The sequence below is a fragment of the Nymphaea colorata genome, chromosome 3, assembly GCF_008831285.2.
Source record: "Nymphaea colorata isolate Beijing-Zhang1983 chromosome 3, ASM883128v2, whole genome shotgun sequence".
Lineage (NCBI taxonomy): Eukaryota > Viridiplantae > Streptophyta > Magnoliopsida > Nymphaeales > Nymphaeaceae > Nymphaea > Nymphaea colorata.
The window spans coordinates 16,574,664-16,589,238 of NC_045140.1; the positions used below are offsets into that span (position 1 = coordinate 16,574,664).

Genomic DNA, 14,575 nt, shown 5'->3' on the forward strand with positions numbered 1-14,575 from the left:
TTTTTATATTCCTAGTTGTTTTTATTGTTTTTCTTTTTGTTTGAATTCTTGTTCTTGAACTAAAAGCACATGGAAGAATAAATATATATATAAAACCGCCTTCCAAATTTCTGCTTTTTTATCTGGAACTTCTTCAATGTATGTAAAATGGGGGGTCTTTCTGTTTCAAATTTTCAACTTCTAATTTATTTTCCTATACTGCTAGTTGTGGACAGAAGGTTGCAGACCGATTTTGAACAGGATAGGGGCGGACTTTTCATTTGGTTGTTCAAAGTTAGGGATTGAATTCAACTTTGTGCTTTCAAAATTTCAGAATCTTGGACGTGTAGAATGGAAGCTATAGAATTTTTTATTAGATTTTGTTTTCTGCTCTCGAGTTGCAGAAACTCATAATTTCTGAAATTTATCTGCTTTTGCCAAATTTTACCTTTCTTCTGAGAACATGATATAGGGGTGGACACCCTTGCTCACTTCTCAGATGTTCCAACAGTTGACATCCAAGGTTGCCGCCATCATTCCTGGTTCCAGACAGTGAATTCAATGAATAATCGTGGATCATTCCTGGTTTCACTTAAATCTTTTAGGTGATATTGAAGTTCAGACTTGTGTGTGGATCCAACACTTAAGTGCCTCTGTATCCATTTTAAGAATTTTCTTTGCTCCCTTATTGTTGCTGGCTAGCTAGTGATGAAGCCCATCAGTGTTGTGAAATGTGATGAGGCGAAGCAAAGCGATGAGCTTGTCGAGGTGGAATGAAGCGGAAGCTTGAAAACAAATTCATAAATTTATCACAATAACATAAAATGTGTTCTATTTCATTTTTCAAATCGTTATTACTATAATTAATCAATCAAACAATTGCAATTAAACTAGCACATGCAATTATGAATTCGTGATATAAAGCTAAAGTATGCATATTTATCATGATTCATAGTTGAACCATATGTTTATTGAGCTAACAAGTGCTGATCTAAGGAGATAAAAGAGAAAGAGACGGTAAACTAATAATAAATTTACGAAAACTAATAATTTGGGATAGGTTTGAGTGGGATCAGTGATCAGAGAGGTGAGTTGGTGTCTTGACAATGCAAAAAAAGACCGTGCAGGTTGATTAAAAATAGTAGCGATTTTTAAATTATTAGTTCCATCTATTAGGCTTGACTCTCTTCCCTTCTGCGTACTTTAATCAATCCTGAAATCCTCCCTTCGCCTCGATTCGTCCATGTAAATTAAGGGTGCTTGAGTTACTCCGTCAAGGGGAAGGCAAAGACATTTTCATGGTACAGGATACTTAAATAAATAAAATGTAAAATCTTCTTCATGTATTGCAAGTGTCATTAAGTAGCTAGTTGCACATATGGATATGATTTCCAAGTCAACCACTTTGTTGTTCGGTAAGATTAAGACCATCAATGTTTTTTAAATTTGGGAGCAAAATAATCACCTTTCCGAAAAAGTTTGGGAAGAATTGTGATCATCGATTGATTGCAAGCACCGTTTCAGGTATACTCATGGTTGTATGAGCCTTATGCCTCGTTTTACTTATGCCTCGTTTTAGAGAGCAGGCAGATATGCCTCGTTTTAGAGAGCAGGCAGAAGACACATGGGTATGGCTTCAAAGGCAGTAAAACAGAAAACACACTTAAATTTTTCGGATGGAAAAAGTTTTCATGGATTTCTAGTCAAGATTTCATGGATTTCTAATCATGGAAAGGATTACTAATCATGGTAAAAAATATCTTGGATTTCTAATCATAAAAAATTAGTGGATTTTTAGTCATGGATAAAAAGTCATGGGTAAAAAAAATCTCATGGAGAAAAATAGTCATGGATAAAAAGTCAGGGTAAAAAATCTTAGGATAAAAAGTCATGGGTAAAAAAATCTCATGGATGAAAAAGTCATGGAAAAAGGTTTGTGGATTTCTAGTCATGGAAAAAGTTTTTGTGAATTTCTAGTCATGGAAAAAGATTCGTGGATTTGTAATCATGGAAAAATATTTCATGGATTTGTAGTTATGGAATGGATTTGTAGTCATGGAAAACATTTTCTTGGATTTTTTAGTCATGGATAAAATTTTCTTGGATTTTTAGTCATGAAAGATCATTGAAAAAAAATTGGTGGATTTTAGTCATGGATAAAAAGTCATGGAAAAAATTTTCTCGGATTCCTAGTCATGGAAAAAAATTCTCGGGTTTTTAGTTATGGAAATAAAATTCTCAGATTTCTAGTCATGGAAAAAAATTCTTGGACGTGGATTTCATGGAAAATATTTCGCGGATTAGTCAAGGAAAAAATTTCGTGAATTTAGTCAAGGAAAAAATTTCGTGAATTTAGTCAAGGAAAAAATTTCGTGGATTTAGTCAAGTTATAAAAAAAAATCGTGGAAACATTTGATAGAAAATCCATGGATTTCGCCATTGAAAAAAACTTCTCTTGGTTTAGGAGATAACAACCGATGCATGCACCAATTTTTCACCATAGAAGAAAAAAAAATAGTGGATTAAATGCATCCGGAAAAATCCATGGAATGTTTCCTGGATATAGAGTGTAGGTTTGATGCATGGGGAAGAAAAATCTTGTTCCATGTAAAAAAACTTATGAAATAATATGGAAGAATTTTTTTTTCAACTGACTCAGATTGAGTTTGGAAAGTCCAGAAAATATTTCTACAAAATATTTCAAATGTGTGACAAACATGGACGCCTTCATCCCACACTACATTTTGAAGTTTTCAAAAGCAAGACACGAGAAGCATTTAATTACATGTACCGCTTTTAACAACGTAGACAAAAAGAAAAATTGGCCGTTCTGAACTAAAAAAATCATCTTCTTTTATACAGAAGCCAGATACATTACAAAATGGTACACTCTTGACGGAAAGGGAAAAAAGAAAAATAATACAGGTCACTCAAAAAAGCTACTCACTCTTTTTCTTTACCTTGTACTTCAGGAAAAAGGAGGTTTGGTACCGAGAGAATCAAAGGCAGGGCACTGGCTTCTTCAGCAGTTGGTCAGCTGTGAAAAACGTTGTCACTATTCCTTAGCCAAAAATTTCTGGTTCTAATAATTTATGCCCTTCATCTTCTGAAATAAGGATGGTTTGTGGTCGCAATCGTCGATGAAAAAAGTAGTTGAATATGCTACATGTGAAACTTAAGTTATTCAATTGCAAAAGCATGCATGTGCATATGGAAGTTTGAAAAATAACACAAACCTTTAAACTACAAGAAGAAATCTTCAACCCCAGAAACTGGTCTCATCCTATAATTCTGAGACACAAAGTTCAAGATATCTGTAGCAGCAAAAGACACATAGTCTGAACATCTGGGGTACCCCTTCGCTCTCAAGTAACTCCGTCACAATAGAAACTGCCTGATCCTGTTAGTGTTAAGTGCTTTGAAGTCAGACAAGCATCAAGCATGGCAACATAATCTCCGTTAAAAATCAACAAGAACAGGACTCTAAACTGTATAACATGCATAAAAGCCTACCAGCAAACCATGCAATATCTTTGCCAACAAAGCACTACCACACATACCGCAGCAACACATATTATGACTTACGAGGCCGTCAACCACAGCCTTTCATAAATACACCTATGCCTTAAGTGGGCCCCCTAATATGTCACCTAATAAAGATCCGTGTATGCCTTGTGTCAACCCCCTAATAATTATGTTCTTACCTTTCCCCTTTTCCGTTTGATGGTGGTGGTGGTACTGCTGCTGTTGAAGCCTGTTGGAGCTGCAGGCGCACGCCCATACGTTTCACCTGTTGAGGTATATAATTAGGAGTAGAAGAAACTATGAAGGGGGAAAGAAAAAAGCAGAAGCATAAGGATCTGAATGGAAGCTATGAGACCTAAGACATTCTCACCTTCGCAAAAAAATTGAAGAAGTCTGATAACAAGGGAAGGCACAGTTGCATATTAGAGAAGTGAACAAATACATATGAAAGTAGCCACAAATGAAAAAGCACCAACCTGCTGCATGCCAATTGGTAGGAGAATATGCACCAAATGACATTGCTTTATTGACACAGATACTTGCATCAGACCATAAACGAAGTCCTGCATATATGTATGATAAATCTTGCCACGCCTCTGCTTCTAATCTTTTACGCAGCATCACTTGTCAAACATTTGAAAAATCTGACCAAGCTTTTGAAAATAAATGAACAATTATTACCACAAAAGAGAAAACAAAGAAGATTTATTCCTTTGGGAAAGAATATGCAGTTAAGTTTTATCACACAATGAACAGATACAGATTTCATAGTTTGAGATGTGCACCAAATGACATTGCTTTATTGACACAGATACTTGCATCAGACCATAAACGAAGTCCTGTATATATGTATGATAAATCTTGCCATGCCTCTACTTCTAATCTTTTACGCAGCATCACTTGTCAAACATTTGAAAGATAACGATCTGACCAAGCTTTTGAAAATAAATGAACAATTATTACCACAAAAGAGAAAACAAAGAAGATTTATTCCTTTGGGAAAGAATATGCAGTTAAGTTTTATCACACAATGGACAGATACAGATTTCATAGTTTGAGATAACGCCTCTGCTTCTAATCTTTTACGCAGCATCACTTGTCAAACATTTGAAAGATAACAATCTGACCAAGCTTTTGAAAATAAATGAACAATTAATACCAGGAAAGAGAAAACAAAGAAGATTTATTCCTTTGGGAAAGAATATGCAGTTAAGTTTTATCACACAATGGAGTACCTCAGATACAGATTTCATAGTTTGAGATCTTGTTTGCGCTTGAATAAGAGTAAACAAAAATGTATACGTCTCAATTGCCTGTGTGGGCCGTCCTTTGAGCTATTTGAAGTTTGCACTTTAATCTCAAGAGACAAATATGGTCCAACTCTACGGTCTCGTCCAAAGCAAGATTTACAACTGTCTCAGCTTCAGTAAGAGATGGCCCAGCAGACACAACAAGGGCCAAAAGCCTCCGTCCTTCAACAGAACTTCCCATTGTCATATGCAAGTAATCTCTTGAACTCTCCAAAGCTGCATTAAATTATTAATGTCCCTTGATACTGCAGCAGCCAACCCAAGACTAAAAGCCACTTCTGGGTTCTCTCTCTCAATCATGGCCTCTTCAAGACAGCCAGCCTTCTTCCACAATACAGGAAAAGATTCCAGTGCCATATGGAACATCTCCTGGAATTTGCAGTCTCCAAAAACACCAACAGGCAAGCCTTTAGGTAATGCATCTTTGACTGTGTCCAGGATAGCATTGCACTCTTTGGCAGCCTCTGTCAAATCACAAACAGAAGGTGAGTCTTCTATGGTTCACATTTCATTGAATTCTTAAATCAATTCACCCAAAAGAAAAGAAAAAAAAGAACAAACAAACATGCGAAGAAGTCTTGAGAAAATAAAAACTCAGAAAGAGAACAAAAACATGTCACAAGCATTCATAGGAATTGTCAACATATTTATTACCACATGAAATTTTGAAGTTAGGCAATATATAATCAATTTGTTCATTTAACTCTAATAGTAACGTTCTTTTACAACAGAAGTAAGTTAAAATGTCATACAAAAAAGCAAGATCGAATATTCTGAAGAAGTGAACAAACGCAGAATTCATGTCAATGAACTTGAGCACCTCAGAAAGTTGAAACTGTCCAGACCGTAAAAGATTACATGAAAAGAAGGAGAAAAGCATTTATTTGAAGCGTCAGTATAAAAAAATGCAATAAAGAGGAAAAGATATGGAAAGAGAAGAAGGCCGCAAAAAAGGAAAAAAGCCTCCTTAGCAGTTGGCGTTGAAGTCTACCTGCACATCTCGCTCCTGCTGAAATTCTAGTTCAATGACAGATTTAGTCATCTTAGGCATCAAACTCTGTATATCAATCCCACGGAACACCTGGAGAGCAGCAGCATAGTTACCTCTCTGGTACTCCAGCCGTCCCAATAAAGCACGCGCTTCCTGCGCAGGAAAACGAGATTGACGAATATTAAAAACAACCATCTACGGAGCCGTCAAGAGGAAAATAAAGAACCAAAAAGGGGAAGAAAGGCACCACATAGTTCAGTGAGAGGGCATCCATCAGAGTAGTTTCAACCTCTTCGACATGATTATCCTCAAACTTGGTGTTAAACAAGAAAAGTTTTATGTTTTAGGAGGTTCTTTGTAATATTAAAGAGTTATAAGATCTCTTTAATATTTTTCTTATTTTCCATTGAGTTATTTTGTAAATCCCTTTTTACCCTAATCTCTTTTATAAGAGAGATGAGGGTTATCGTAAGAAAAGGTTCTCAAGGTTCAATCTCACGGCAGCTTCTCTCTCTCACTCTCTTCTTCTCCGCTGCAACATGGTATCAGAGCTACGGACGTGACTGGAGACTTGAAGCACACAGCCAGCGCGCGGACGTGACGCACACCATCGGCGATCCTCCGTCTCCTTTCAGGCTTGATCTCTTCTACTTCCTCCGTCTTCTTTCTCCTTCATCTCTCGCCTGTTCTAGTTGCTGTTTTCCAGCAACGGAACAGTGTGGAGGAGTCTATTCACGTTAGGACAGATGCGTGAATAGACTCCAGCCGTGGATTTTTTCAGAAGTATATATAGTATTGCAGCTGTGTGGGAGTCTGCGCTGATTAATCGCCTATGGTTTGATATGTTATATGATCAACGCAGCCAAGTGGAGGACTGCTATCTATGACGTCTATGGCAAGTTTATGTTGATTGTTTTATTTGCTGTCATTATTCATGATCTGTGAAGGATAAACTGTGGTACAACAGCGTTAGATGCATAAATAGATAAGTCGTTGGTCAGCGCAAACAATACAAACAGTGGGGATTCGTTTTCAGTTGTGGGCTTGCTGGTAGCAGCGTTTTTCTGTCTTCAGATTGCAGTCTTCTTTGTTGTGGTACTGCTGTCAACAGTTGGACAGCAGGTTGATTGTTTCTGCGCATCTAACGTTGCCGTGTGGGACGTCGGTTCTTGTTGATCAGTTTCTTTCTCAATAGAAATATATATATATATATATATATATATATATATATATATATATATATTCTCTCGCTATTGGTGGTTGATCTCTTGTGGACAGATTTATGATGGCTGAAAGTAATAAATCTGATTTTTCTCATGAAGTTAAAAGTGGAGGAAATCCATTTTCGTATGGTTCTACTGTAAAGTTAGATGGATCTAACTATGAGATTTGGTCTCGTGTGTTTATGATGTCTGTGATTGGACATCAAAAGGAGCATGTTATAGAAGAAAACGAACCTGTTGAAAAGAGTGGAAAATATAGTTCATGGAAGGGAGATAATAATATTGTCATGTCATGGATCATGAATAGTGTGCAACCCCAAATTGCATCAACTATTGCATACTACACCTCGGCTAAGCAAATGTGGGATTTCTTGAAACAGACTTACTCGAATGACAGGAATATTAGCAAAATATTGCAGGTAGAGGAGGAACTACTTAATCTGCAACAAGGTGACCAAAGTCTTGCTCAGTACTTCGCTTCCCTTAAGTCCATCTCTGAGCGACTTAAAGCATTACGTCCTCCATGTCCAACATGTTATAAGACCCATGGTGAACAGTCTATGGTTGCGAAATTCCTACAGGGTCTCTCCTCTGAATATGCAGTAGCAAAGGCTCAGATGCTGACTGGAGCAGAAATCCCTGATCTAGCTGAAGCCTACAACAGGCTTAGTCGTCTTGCTGTGACCCTCTCTTCACCTGCCAGTGATATCCATGCCTCTGCCTTAGCAGCTTCAGGAGGACGTGGACGCGGTTTATTCAGGGGAAGAGGCATGGGCCGTGGGTCAGGAGGAGGTCGGGGGAGATTTCAGTGCACTTATTGTGGGAAAATAGGTCATTTGGAAGACAGATGTTGGGATAAACATGGTCGTCCTACTGCAGCGCCATCCTTAGGCAGAAATGTTACATCAAAGCTAGGGAAGAACTCTTTACAGTCTTCTATTGGAGCGGCCCAAGCAGCGTCATCAGTAGTAGATGGGTCTTTATCTTCTTCTCAGTCTGAGACAATGACTGTGAGTATCAATAAGTCAGAGTATGAGGACTTTCTAGCACACAGATCTACTCAGCCATCGGCCTCCACAGTTATGACTGACAGCGCTATGTCTGTTGACACTATCTCACATGATACAGGTACTACTTGGATTATTGATTCTGGGGCATCGAGGCACTTTTGTAGTACGCCTTCTATGTTTACTGTGCTACACTCACTACCTCAGATACGTCATGTGAGACTTGCAGATGGTAGATTGTCACCCATTATGGGATATGGAGATATCAAGATCTCTCAATCTATGACTATTCCCAATGTGTTATATGCTCCTAAGTTTCCCACAAATTTGTTATCTGTCGGACAATTGGTTAATGATTTACATTGTCGTGTTACGTTTGACTCTGGTTTATGTTCATTTCAGGACTTGCCTACTGGGAAGACGATTGGTGGAGGCTATGAGAAAGGGGGCATCTACTTCCTGTCGGATCCCGTGGGTATTGCAGCATCATCGATCACATCGTTGTCCTCCTCGTTCCAGTGGCATCTCAGACTTGGTCATCCATCTGTCTCCAAGCTCCGTCATCTCCTTCCACATCTCTCCTTACCAGAGTCGTTCCAGTGTGAAGCTTGTCAACTTGGCAAACACACTCGTAGTAGTTATTCATCGAGTCTTAGTACGTCCAGTTGTGGACTATTTGATCTTCTTCATGTTGATGTGTGGGGTCCTAGCAGAGTTGCTAGTAGGTCAAGATTTCGTTATTTTCTTGTCATCGTAGATGATTATTCTCGAGTCACCTGGGTTTTCCTTTTGAAGGAAAGGTCTGAAGTCGTATGTACTCTCAAAAACCTTATTATTGAAATAAAGACCCAATTTGGTATTCTTGTTAAAAACATTCGCACTGATAATGCTCTTGAGTTTAAGGCATCTACCTTAATGAAGTTTTACTCAGATAATGGCATTTCTCCTCAGTTTACATGTCCCCATACTTCCCAGCAAAATGGAATAGTTGAGCGAAAACATCGTCAACTTTTAAATGTGGCTCGTTCCCTTATGCTTCATACTAATCTCCCTGCATATTTTTGGGGAGATGCTATTCTTACTGCTTGCTACTTAACCAATCGTTTACCATCATCCTCCATTGATAACCAGATCCCCATTAAACTTGTGCACCCACAAAGATCTTTGTTTCCAGTGGCTCCCAAAGTATTTGGTTGCACATGCTTTGTTCACATTCTTGGACCCACACGTGACAAATTGGGAGCCCAAGCCATTAAATGCATTTTCATTGGCTACTCCAGAAACCATAAAGGCTACAAATGCTTTGATCCCTTGACCCAAAAAGAGTATATCAGTGCGGATGTCACTTTCTTTGAGTCTCAACCTTATTATAGCCTCACTCCTATGTCTACTGAGATGCTACGGTCTCCAGACCCACTGCCTATTCCTCCTATTCCTTTGGAGTCGTTCCCTGTTGAATCTCCTTCGTCTGTTGTGTCCAAGTTTCGTGATCCACCGCTGGTCTACACACGTCGACAGGACCCTTCTCATAATCTTTTGCCAACCGTTTCTCAGGAGGTAAGTACATCTGAAGCGCATAGCCCTACTCATTCTGATCCTTGTCAAGACTTACCTATTGCTCTTCGCAAAGGCAGACGACAATGTACTTTACATCCTATATCTCATTTTGTGTCTACTGATGGGGTTAGTAAAAATATGCAACAATTCATTCATGCTTTGGCTGCTCATACAGTTCCTACGTGTCACCAGCAGGCCTTATTAGACACCCAATGGCGACGGGCTATGCAAGATGAGATGGATGCCTTAGTGCAGAGGGGCACTTGGGAACTTGTTGATCCTCCTCCTCGATGTGATATTGTTGGCTCAAAGTGGGTATTCACAGTTAAGTATAATTCTGATGGTTCTTTGGAACGATACAAAGCTCGATTGGTTGCTAAGGGCTACACGCAGACCTACGGTGTGGATTTCTTTGAGACCTTCTCTCCAGTTGCTCGGTTGGGAACCATTCGTCTTATTATTTCTGTGGCTGTCCACCATGACTGGCACATGTATCAACTGGATGTCAAAAACGCCTTTTTGTATGGTGATCTTGATGAGACTGTCTATATGCAACAACCACCGGGATTTGAACGACAGGGGGAGTGTGGAAAAGTGTGCAAGCTGAAGAAAGCTATTTATGGACTCAAACAGAGTCCTCGTGCGTGGTTTCACAAGTTTTCCGAGGTAGTCTCACAGTGTGGCTTTGTGAGATCTCCTCTTGATCATTCCTTGTTTATCAAGAAGGCTTCCCGAGGTATAACTGTTCTCGTGGTTTATGTTGATGATATTATCCTGACAGGTGATTCTGATCAAGAAATTTCTGATGCAAAGTTGTTTCTTCAAAAACACTTTGTGACGAAAGATCTAGGTCCTCTACGATACTTCTTGGGAATAGAAGTTGCTCGCAATGGTGAGGGTGTTGTTCTCTCTCAACGGAAATATGTTCTTGATTTATTGCAGGACACAGGGATGCTAGGAGCTAAACCGGCAAATTTACCTATGAATCCACGTATACATCTTCATGATGACCAAACAGAATTAGTGGATTCTAGATCTTACAGATCCCTTATTGGAAAACTTCTCTATGTTACCGTGACAAGACCAGACATTAGTTTTGCAGTGGGAAAACTAAGTCAATTTATGGAAAAACCAAGGAAAGTTCATTGGGATGCTGCTTTGATGGTGGTTAAATATCTGAAATCTTCTCCTGGCAAAGGCCTTTTGTTCACAAAAGGCAAGACTCTGGAAGTGGAAGCCTATAGTGATGCTGATTATGCTGGCTCAGTAGATGACAGAAAATCTACCACAGGATTTTGTGTATTTGTGGGAGGAAACCTCATATCGTGGAGAAGCAAAAAACAAGGTGTGGTGTCAAGATCTAGTGCAGAATCCGAATACAGAGCTATGGCTCAAACAGCAGCAGAAATGACGTGGGCTAGATCCATGCTATCCAGCTTAAGTGTGTCAATCACACTTCCCATGAAGATGTATTGTGACAATCAAGCAGCCACACACATTGCAAACAATCCAGTTTTCCATGAAAGAACTAAACATATTGAGGTGGATTGCCATTACATTCGAGATCTCGTTCAAGCAGGAACCATTGCCACTGCTCATGTTCCTTCAGAAGATCAAGCTGCAGATATCTTCACCAAAGCTCTTCCTATTGGTGATTTCTCTAGATGTTGTGACAAGCTGAGCATGTTTAATATGTATGCTCCAGCTTGAGGGGGAGTGTTAAACAAGAAAAGTTTTATGTTTTAGGAGGTTCTTTGTAATATTAAAGAGTTATAAGATCTCTTTAATATTTTTCTTATTTTCCATTGAGTTATTTTGTAAATCCCTTTTTACCCTAATCTCTTTTATAAGAGAGATGAGGGTTATCGTAAGAAAAGGTTCTCAAGGTTCAATCTCACGGCAGCTTCTCTCTCTCACTCTCTTCTTCTCCGCTGCAACACTTGGCATCCCAATCCAAAGTCCTGGAGGAAATGCCACCAGCCGAAAAATCTCTCGTCGCGAAAGATTCTGGTGACAGAGGAGGCTCCACCTCCTCAAATTTGAACTGCTCGCCAAAGCATGCACACAGAATGATGCTCGTTCTGAGACTGCTTTCTATTATTGTTCACCCAAATCAACAGTTTGGGATGTTCCTTCAAGCATTTCAAGAAGAGAAAGGTGCTGCTTATGTTGCCTTGCACAAACGCCGTCCTGTAAAAGAAGCCTCCCATCTGGTGAAACAGATTCTTATGAAGGCATGGACAATCGACCTCGAGTTACTTTATTTCCCAACCAAATTCAATCAAGGAAGACAGGAGACCATAATTGAGCAAAGAAAGGAGAAAATCCAGAACTGCCACCAAAAGTAAAGTCCAGAAACTACCATCCGACAAATTGAAATTGAATAGACAGGTCTAGACAAACAATCAATCAAAACAACCGCAATTTTCTCTGAAATCAAAAGAACTAAAAGGACCATCTCCAAGCAATCAGCGTGGGAAAAGGAACGAGATACGACAATACTGCATCAAGATGCAGCAAACAGAACGACTACAAATAGAACAGGAACAGGCACATGAAATCAAGATCCGTTGTGATCAACTTCTCGCATCGTTCTTCCTGACCCAAACAACGCAACCACCAAGACCAAATTCGAAGAATCACCACAAAACGAAGCGTCAACCTAACCAAAACCGAGAAATCCAAGAATACCTACAATCACGTCCGTGGCAACGATAAAAAAGACGCGCCAAGTCAGAAGAAGGACCAGCAAATCGAGACTTCACGATCACTACCGCAGCGAGAGGAAAAGGACCAGCAAATCGAGATTTCACGATCACTACCGCAGCGAGAGGAAACAAACAAAAGGATGGCAGCAAGAAGCAGGGGAAACGGCATACCACTGAAGGGTGGAATGTCGAGTCCTGGCGAATTGCTTCTTGGGGAACCTCCTCAGCGCATCCTTGGTTAGTGCTATCCGGATTCTTGATTTTCTGTTTTAACTGCAATTCCCCACGGTTTTTCTAGTGTTTTCAAATGGGATGGGGTCCCACGCATCACTTTTCGACAATGGGATGATTGGACAAGTTGCCTCCTCAACGCTGGCTTCATGTGACGGTTTTTCTCTGAAAAGACAATTATGCCCATGATCGTCACAGATATCGCGCTTATTTTTCTTCAGTTTTTGAATTGCTTTATTCTGAATTCAGATGTGAGCATACACCCTCGCCGCAACACACGTGATCCAAAACTGGACAAGATCCAGATCCATTGACATTTTGAGGACTCTCATCAAATCTCCAGTTTTTACCAGAGTTTTGTAAAAGAAATTTTAAAAAACAATCTTAAAGAATAAATGAAAATGTTTATAATTAATGAAAATTCTTAAAATATTTAAAAATAGTCAAAAGGCGACACTCGGTACTCTTGAAATTGCTGATTCAAATCCATTTGCCAGTATTTCAATTTGTATCGGTCGGATGAAGCCGAGTATGATAAGGTTGGTATTAACAAGACCATTTGATGCTTAGTACGTATCGGATTAACTTAGCTCTCTCTAAAACATTTTTAATTCTTTTCAAATATCTGTATCATATCAAGTATCAACAACATCGACTTCTTCTCCTGAAAAAAGAAACTGCACTTCTTTTATACCACTACAGTATATTTTTTTCACCAAATTTCAATGACCAACAAGATTTCCCACAAGTATGGCGTCTCCCTCGTTTCTGTGACTATGCAGTTAAAACCAAATAGCATTTAAAGTTACCAAGCATATACCATATACTTAACTAGCATAAAAACCTTACAACTCAATCAATTGGGATATTATGTCTCTTAACTTCGTAAACTTTGATTTCTTTAACCAAGATCACAAAACAAAAAAAAAAAAACACCAAAGACGAGATCAGATCAAAAACACCAATTCAATATCCTAGATCAGATCCATCACAACATCAATGAAGAACATATTGGGCTCACTACACTAATCAAATGATGAAAAACAACCAATATGCAATCAATATAACCAAATAAAAGAAGAAACAGCAATACTAATAAACCGCAAAACCGGTGGTGGGTGTGCAGACGGAAGACCGATCCCGCACCTTTCCTCTCATCTCTGATCATGCGTTTCGAAAGGTGCGTAGTTCCCGAAGGATCGAGCGAAAACACCATGGTTGGCTACATGGCGCTCGATGTTGCGCACGACGGCTTCCTCAGGAATGGATTGGAGCGGGAGGACATTGCCACAGAGATGGTAGCCTTCTTGTCGCAGTAGATGACCCGACCTGTCGACATCCGGTGGTGATCATTAGCTCCCTCGGATGGTCGTAATGAAAGGTCACCCTAGCGAACAGCGCACCCTTCCCAGGGTCATGCACGATCTCCATCCCTGTCCGACGACCGGCAATCGAAACCTTGCCGGACCCTACCGGTGGTGGGTGTGCAGACGGCAGACCGACCCCGCTCCCTTCCTCTCATCTCCGATCACGCGTTTCCTCTCCCTCTCTCTCTTTCTTTCTCTCTCGAACGAAAATGATGATGTGAGGGAAGCGGCGTGGGGAGATCTCTTTCTTGAATTACCCGCTATCTGATCAAGAACTGGAATAACAATTTATTTGAATTAAAACATTTGAACTTTGACCTCGTCAGAGAAATGGAAACCGACAATTGTGGGAAAAGGAAAGTCTTAAAGTAGACTGACAAAACTTTACCGACCTAGTCTTTGTGAGATAGTTTTGTCTCTAATAGAGCGATTGAATTGTATCAAACAATGTTATAGAGTGATTCAACTGTATCTTTTGTGGATTATGATAAAATATTTATATAAAATTCAATAAAGAAACAAAAGGAATTCCTTAAAAACTAATGAATATATAAAATGACACTTAGCACAATTGAATTCCACTTTAAATGAAATCCAAAGGCTGATGATTTTGAATGGGTGTTTGGCAATAGGTACACTCGATGAATCTAATGCCCTCAATGTCTTATCCAATTGAA

The 14,575-nt window shown here is 39.3% G+C and overlaps 1 long non-coding RNA gene across 7 annotated transcripts; it reads right to left on the reverse strand.

The window, feature by feature from the left end:
• Positions 1-2,790: 2,790 nt before the first annotated feature.
• Positions 2,791-14,174, reverse strand: LOC116250497 (uncharacterized). 7 transcript variants are annotated; one of them, XR_007572739.1, is made up of 6 exons: positions 13,678-14,174; positions 5,806-5,958; positions 4,740-5,278; positions 3,684-4,635; positions 3,216-3,379; positions 2,791-3,141 (listed from the first exon to the last, which is right to left on the reverse strand). It is a non-coding gene; the product is annotated as an uncharacterized LOC116250497 (long non-coding RNA). The 7 variants fall into 7 exon arrangements; XR_007572740.1 differs by having other exon boundaries at positions 3,684-3,897; positions 3,981-5,278; XR_007572741.1 differs by having other exon boundaries at positions 3,684-4,148; positions 13,678-14,173.
• Between the last annotated feature and the right edge of the window lie 401 nt (positions 14,175-14,575).